Source organism: Malaclemys terrapin, chromosome 11 (genome assembly GCF_027887155.1).
Source record: "Malaclemys terrapin pileata isolate rMalTer1 chromosome 11, rMalTer1.hap1, whole genome shotgun sequence".
Lineage (NCBI taxonomy): Eukaryota > Metazoa > Chordata > Testudines > Emydidae > Malaclemys > Malaclemys terrapin.
The window spans coordinates 21,414,411-21,420,790 of record NC_071515.1 but is presented as its reverse complement, the minus strand read 5'-3'; positions in this window follow the sequence as shown (position 1 = coordinate 21,420,790).

Genomic DNA, 6,380 nt, shown 5'->3' with positions numbered 1-6,380 from the left:
GCGTCGGGAAACTAAACCCACAGCCCCGCGGCCGGGCCTCGGAGCCCGGCTGCAGGGGCCAGCGGGGTACCGCACCCATCTCCCCACTAGCCGCTGCGGAGCCAGCTCCTAGTTGGAACACAGGCTCCAAACACGCACCCCCATTCACCACAGGCCCTGGGCCCACAAAGTGGCAGGCCTACAGGACAAAGTTCGGTCAAAGTTGCCTTAGGTTAGGGTGACCAGACAGCAAGTGTGAAAAATCAGGATGGGGTGGGAGGTAATAGGCTTCTATATAAGAAAAAGCCTCAAATTTCAGGATTGTCTCCATAAAATCGGAACATCTGGTCAGCCTAAACCCACACCAGTGTTCAGGCAAGTTGGTCTTGTGCTGACTTGTGCACCCTTACAGCAAAGCAGTAACACCATCACCTGAAGGACGTGGAACCAGGCGTAGCTGTACTCGGGAGCAGCAGGCCCATCATACAGGTACAACTTGGCACCAGTATGTGCACGATGAAGGCCCAAATCCCTACAGATACATCCTATCAAGGCACAGGGGGCAGAAGAGCCATGCACAGATCACAAATTTGTATCCACGTCTGATCCACAAACATGGTCAGCAGATATAAAGCAGGTATCCGCAGATTTGCAGGGATCTAGGGAACAGCCCAAACTGATCTGATACACTCACTAGCTTACATCAAACTTCCTGCAGGATATCATTTCAAGGCTGTTTCTCTCAAAGTAACTTGGTTTATAATAAATGTGGCACTCTGTATACAACTAATATATATATATATATATATATATATATATATATTTTATTATTTTTTTTTTTAAAAAACCTCTTGCCGCTTATTTCCCACTAGAAGGTTATTCATCTGTTTTACATGGCAATTGAGCTCAATGAAAATGTCACTAACATGATTAATTTAACCAATGAAAAAAACCAGCAGGAACAGAAGAACTCTAACACCAAGATCAAGACAGACAAGACAGTTTGTCTCTAAATAGGTTGCCTTTCATAGCTCTTGTTAATGAACATAGGAATTGACATAAATGACCAGAAGTCCATCTAGTCTTGTATTCGGTCTCCCACAGCAGCCAGTACTAGCTGCTTCAGAGACAGGTGCAAGAAGTAAGCAATTGCTGAATAAAGCATCCACAAGAAAAGTTTCATTCTGACCACCACTAATTAGAGGTTGGCTTATGACCTGAATCATGAGGGTTTACAAAGCAGTTAGTTGTATAATTGTCCCACCCACTAGACTGAAGATCATAGGACTCTGCTATTTAAAAAAACAACAACATTAATTGTATTGAATATTCTTTCATTATGCTCACTAAAATTTTAACAAATATATATATTTGGCAATGGGCTTTTAAAAACTTTTTTCACGTAACAGTAGGTTTGGTATACAGGTGTAGAAAAAAAAAAAGATATAATGCTATGTAAATAATAGGATCTGTCTACATTGCACCAGTGCAAATCTCGGATGTAGACATGTTGAACCACTGCAATGCAAGCCCTGGTTTGCGGCAGTGCTGCACAGCCATGGTAGAGGTATGCATCAGTAGCGACATTGGTGAAAATTCTTCTAATGTAGACTGACCTACAGTATTGGTGGGTTGGACTGCAATACTTACTAGTATTTTTATGCCAGATATTTAAAAAAAAATGAAAGTAGTACTCCGGTTCCATTTTGTCTTCTGAACATGCTCACTGTGGAAAAGACTATATTGGTAAATATATATTTTGTTTTAAGTACTAACTACATGTAAAAATACATGTAATAAGAGCTGACTGGCAAGGGGTGGTGGAAGTACTTCTTCAGATAAATTGGATATAATCACTGGAATTTGGTCCCAATGAAAGATGAGAATCCTACTTGAACTCCTTTACCTAGCCAGGCTTTTAACTTGATTGAAACAGCTATTTATTGAACAGGGAAATCACACTTCCCAGGGACATGAGTTCTGATAACAAGGGACTGGATTCATCATGCCCCTTCTATAGTCCTTTATCCTGGTGCAAAACCCTACGAACTCTGAGTGGTAGTCTTTTACACTCACTTTGCACAAGTATAAATGAACAGACAAGGTGAACAACAGAATGTGACTTTAAATCTGCATTGCTGTGTTTCATAATCAACTGAGGTCTACTTGAAATAACACTGCATCAAGGGGCAGACTTGCATCAACCAACTGGGGGGGTGCATTACTACAATTCTGAGAAACTGTTTATATGACAATTCATAGAATGAAATCAATGGAGAAGGAATTACTATTTAGTTGTGGCATTAAAAGACAAAAAGCGTCTGAAAGAAACAAAAGTTCAACATGGACCCACATACTCAACTACAAAAATGCATTTTCTTCCTTTTTAGAAAAGCTTTCTTGGACTGCAAAGCCAAAAGCAGCAATCCAACATCATGAGAGCTAAAGATAAAAGCTCATAATGAACAGAAGAGACTCAAGAATCCACAAACAAAAATTGAACTATATGGATACTTTAAACTAACCCAGATAACACTAACAGAAAATAGCAGATACCAAATCATGTTCCAAGTTCTATTACTTAGAATCACCATGAATACAGTTGTAACAGATTATTTTGTGACTATGGGACTAGATTAGGACTTAGATGTGTGTTCAATTTTCAGCTCTACCATACACTTCCTGTGTGACTTTGAGCAAGTCCATTAAAATGGCAATAATAATACATCTTTTTGCCCCGTCTTGTTTACGAATTAATTCTTTACAGCAAAAACTGTTTCTTACTATGTGTTTGTACCGTGCCTAGCACAATTGAGTCTTGATATTAGCTGAGCCTCCAAGAACAATGATAATAATACATCAAGGCAAATTACACAATGTACACCTCAGCTAGAGCTCAAGCACCTTCAACACATACTTCATTTAAAGCTAAAATACAACAAAAAGTACCCTGTCTTTTAGGGACCAAATATACAAACCAACAGTTTCTCTCAGCCATGTCCACAGTAATCCTTGCTGGCACAATCACAACCAGTACCTCACCTCTTCTGTAAGCTCACTTCTACCCTCTTTCAGTTCATTCCCAGGTACTATATATAATCTTTCCTTCTTATTCTTATTCCTCCCCATCTTGTAGGGAATTCAGCTGCCTGATTCCAATAAGATTAATCACCATTCATGCAATGAGCAAGTAACCTATCCTTATTTACAGAATTCAAAGGCTAATGACTGTTTGGGAAAGGCTTTTAACTACTTCCCTGCCTGTCTCTGTGTTGGCCCCTTTACTCCATCACACAGTTCCTCTCATCTTTAGTATGGGACTCACAAGAAAGCTCACAATACCAACCTGTAAAGCTGGACGGTGCTTAGATACTAATATAGTGGTGGGCACCTATACAAAACCTGACATAGATAGAGAAGATGAGTAATATTCAGTGCTGAACCAGGGTCACCGTTATAGTCAAAACCTTTTGAACCAGAAAGCCTAGAAACTGCTTTTTTATACCAGTGGAATGTTCTTCTCAGTGGAATGAAACTTCTTTTTCTAGACTTAGATGACTGTCAGATACTGGATTTTAAAATCATGGCATTAACTATTTTTTAGAAGCCATTGTAGATAATTTTAGAGGGGTTTTTTTTACATATACTAGTTAATTAGTTATTTTTGCTCTCCCCCATAAATCTATATTGCTTGATTCACAGTGCTAATTAAACCTAGCTAGAGTGATTAAAAATCATGATCAAGATACAAATCATGATCACTTTAGTAATTAGAGAACTTGTATTACCTTCAGTGGCATTACCTGTATGAATAAAGTAAACAGATCTGGGTCAAAATTTGGGTCAGATTGCGATCAAAACTCTCAAATACTATCATTTTTTCTCTGAAAAATATAAATTAACATAATATTTTGCTCTTCTGTAGCAGCTTCCATCTGTGAATCTCAAAGTGCCTTACAAACATCAATTATCTTAGCTTCACAAACACACTTGTCTATGGGGCCTGATCTTTGTAAAGGCTGAGCACCTGCCTCTTTTATTTAAATGTGTCACCGTTTAATTCAGGTAATTTTTGTTTAAAAGTACTAAAATATAAAGGAAAACTGTTAATCTTGAGGAACCAATGCCAAAGTCTTTTCAGATACAAAATTTCCATGGAATGACTGCAGAAACTGACCCTTATTTATGCAGAATTTGACTGGATTTCTGGCGATTGGCCCCACCATGTATTCCTTATTCAAGAAACAGGAAATAAGAATTCAAATGGTGGCTGACTCAGATCGAGTTCTGGATTACACAAACCCCCTTAGATGGAGTAGTGAGTGTCTGACAATTTATTAGGCATAGGCATCACTTGGAACCTCTCTTTCCCCTTCTTTTTTAATTCCTACATGTTCCCATGTACCTTGAACCCAATCCTGCATTCCTTACTCAGGTAATAGTCTATCTGAAGTCAATGGGAGTTTTGTCTGAGAAAAGACTGTAGGCTTGGGCCCCTTATCTCTTATTTAATTTTCAGCCTTTCAGTTATTCAAAATATACATGAAAGTAGGTCAAATGCAATCATGCAGAGTGAGGGTGCACTTTCTCAAGAAGCCAGTAGGTGACACACACAAATGTTTTAAACCAGTCACGTCTGGCAAACTTCCTTATTTTGAAAAAGCATTATGATTAAGGTCCTACCAAATTCATGGCCATGAAAAATGCATCTCAGACAGTGAAATCTGATCTCCCCCTACAGATTTCACAGGAGAGACCAGCGTATCTCAAATTGGGGGTCCTGACCAAAAAGGGAGCTACAAGGGGTCACGGTATTGCCATCCTTTCTTCTGCACTGTCTTCAGAGCTAGGCGGCTAGAGAAAGGCAGATGTTGGCCAGGTGCCCAGCTCTAAGCAGCGCCCCACCAGCAGCAGTGCAGAAGGATGGCAATAACATACCATACCATACCATGCCACCATTACTTCTGCACTGCTGCCTGGAGAGCTGGGTGGCCAGAGAGCAGCGGCTGTTGGCCGAGCACCCAGCTCTGCAGCAGCAGCACAGAAGTAAGGGCGACAATACCATGCCATGCCATCCTTACTTCTGCGCTGCTGCTGCTGGCAGCGGCCCTGCCTTCAGGGCTGGACTCCCGGCCAGCAGCCACCGCTCTCCAGCTGTCCAGCTCTGAAGGTAGCGCCGCCGCCAGCAGCAGTGCAGAAGTAAGGGTAGCAGTACTGCAACCCCCCCCACCCTACAACTCCTTTTTGGGTCAGGACCCCTACAGTTACACCACCATGAAATTTCAGATTTAAATAGCTGAAATCATTACATTTGCGATTTTTTAAATCCCATGACCATGAAATTGACCAAAATAGAGCATGAATTTGGTAGGGCCCTAATTATGATTTTACAAATAATCAATAAACAATATTAATACACACATATAAATTTAACATATTTAACAAAGAATGAAAAAGCTTTTCTAGTACACATGCAATTAAGTAAATGACCTAAGAACTTAGTACTTCCACAAACTAATTTAAATTAGAGATAGATTCAGGGGGGCTGATTCTCCTTTAGTCTTTGTCTACATACAAAAACTGTGACACTTTAACTATGCTAGTATAATTACTATATCCCCTTGGTATGGATGCAGTTATATCATGATATTTGAAATCAGTGTTCTAATTAACTCATTGTAGCGATACATTCAACTCATAGACCAGGGTCATAATTCAAACTTCCTGAGTTCCAGGAACAGGGCCAGGATGCAGTATTCCAGTACAGATGCATTTTAAAACTAATTAACACATATTTCTATTTTAATTTTATTTCTTGGGGAAAAGAACAAATGTGGTATTTGATCTGTGAAAACAGTCAGAAAATCCTTTTCCTAAAACCCAAAAGAAAAGAAAAACCCTTCTTGAAACTTCAAGATAAAACAGAGCGCACAGGCTGTGTACATAATCTTTCCAAAGCAAAGCAGTTTCTGTCCAGCTTGAAATGCAGTTGAGACACCACGCGAATGCACAACTGCAGAGTAAATTAATTTTAATTTTCTTCCTTTAGTGAGAGGAAAGCGAATCTGTGTTCAGTAACCTACTAAGTTATGAAAAATAAACAAAGAGTTAAACTCAGGAGGACATGGAAATCTGTTATCAAATAAAACCTAACAAGACGAGTGCAGTAAAAACACATAAAGACAGCATTCTGTTACTATGAATGATATATTAATAAACCATAACATTCTGGATAGTGATTTGAATATTTAGAAGTAGAATGTTTAGTAAGAAGTCACTCAAACATTTATAACTACTGCATTATAGGAGCAGTTGGTAGAAGATTTAAGAACTACTTTTCTTTGCACAGTTCAAAACAACACTGAAACTGTAACATACCTTCTGATGACAAAAGTTATCTC